This window comes from Octodon degus, unplaced genomic scaffold (genome assembly GCF_000260255.1).
Source record: "Octodon degus isolate 3935 unplaced genomic scaffold, OctDeg1.0 scaffold00173, whole genome shotgun sequence".
Classification (NCBI taxonomy): Eukaryota; Metazoa; Chordata; class Mammalia; order Rodentia; family Octodontidae; genus Octodon; species Octodon degus.
Genome location: NW_004524749.1, coordinates 3,644,535 through 3,646,500, shown reverse-complemented (window position 1 = coordinate 3,646,500; position 1,966 = coordinate 3,644,535).

Genomic DNA, 1,966 nt, shown 5'->3' with positions numbered 1-1,966 from the left:
CTCTCCATAGGGGCAAATGTTGCCATGAGGCCATGAGGAAAACCTTCTTCCTAGGGAATCAAGAGAATAATATTCTCAGCTGAGGCAGGAATGAACATCTTTATCATTTGGAATACATTCACACCATTAGAATGAGACCAACTTAAGTACAGGGGTCTTACTGAACATTCTATCACAGACGGAGCAGTGCTTGGCCATCGTAGGTGCTGAAGTGACAGTTGGGGAAGGGAGGGAGGAAGGAAGGAAGGAAGGAAGGAAGGAAGGAAGGAAGGAAGGAAGGAAGGATGGGAAGGACAGAAGGAATAATCCATTGCTAGTCACTAAAGCAGCTCAGAGGCTTAGAGGATCCTGACATCTGGACATGCGAGGCCAGAGGGGCTGATGAGCAGGCTGCTTTAGACCCCCACACAGGAGGGCTTTTCTCTCTCTGTTACTTGGTCCAGTTGTCATAGGTTCACAAGACCCTAAGAATCAGTGATTATTAGCTTGGTGGGTTTTACAGTGGATTTTGTTGCGTCCCTTTTCATTTTCATCCCAGAGGTCAGAGCTGAACTGACCACACTGATTTGGAGTAGGGGAAAGAAGGAAAATGCACAGCCAAAGAGACCGAGTGTCCTGGGTTCTGGTCCCAGCTCCACACTGGGGACTCTTGTGCAGACTGTTCTACTGTGCACGCGGATTCACAGCTTTGAAATTAGGGAGACACAGAAAATTCCCTGTTGTGGTTTGCTTTCAAATGTCCTCCTGTTTTCTCTGGTGGAGCTGGCAGAAGGTCACAGGATCATGAGGGACTGAATCACCTAAGAACTCACAGCTCAGTGTGCTGCTAGGAGGCAGGGCTTGGGTGATGGTGGTGAGCAGAGGAGATGCTCTGGTCCTCTCTTTCTCTGCCTCTCTTCCTGTTCTCTCAGCTTTCTGACACCACGAGCTGAGCAACTTTCCTCCACTCTGCCCTTTTCATCATGATATATCTGCCATGAGACAAAATACCTCTGTGCACTTTTAAGGTGGATGTGTTAGACATTTTGTCCTATCAACGGAAATCTCACTGATGCATTGGTTGTATGGCAGCTTTGTTTGTAAGTAGTATAGTCATCTGAGGACCTTCAACACAGAAAACACACAAAATAAACATTAATTAACATCTGCATAGTACGCATAGCATTTCCTTTTACAGAGAATAGTTATAAGCCTTGATATAAACTAAATATTGAAATCAAGATAATGGAAGAGAAAGGCGTATTTCTTATCAACATTTAGTTTTTATTTCTGCCTCCATTGCAAAATAAGGAAAACTTTAGAGACAACCACTTGCAAATCCTCATGGTCATTTATAATCTCAAAAGCCTTCAGTTTAACCAAAATAGCAAATTAAGCTTTATTTCCAGTCTTCAGAGAAATGAATTAACCTGGCAACACAATTTAACATAATGGAGTCACCAGTAAGTGAAATGTGTTTTATTGACCCATGAGCAGTTTAATTTTTAAAAAGTTACAACAATATGGTAACAAATATACAAAAGCGTATTCAGATTTCCGGAACCACCTCCACATGCATAATTAAACATAACTATACTGGAGGACTCGTAGAAGTCCTTCTCCCTCGAAAAATCTCTAGAAAAGATTCTGTGTGTTTTGAATGCATGCTGTGTTCTGATTGCCAAAGATGACAGGGTGACCTCCTCCTTTACATCAGTCCTGGATGTGGAAGCCAGGGCCTGGCACAGGTTAGGCTGGGCTTTGCTAGTGAGCCACACCCACGTCCCCGGATCCACTGCATATGGAGCTTAACTCTAAAGGCATTTTTAAGCAACTTCCTTGTAAGGCTAAAAGGGTCTTTCAGGGTTGGCAAGATAGCTCAGTGGTCTAAGGCACCAGCTTAAGCAACCTTAGGCAACTGCAGGGATCGCAGGTCAATTCCCTGTACCACATGCCACACTAGCCTTGCCCCCAGGGCAGGCTGAGC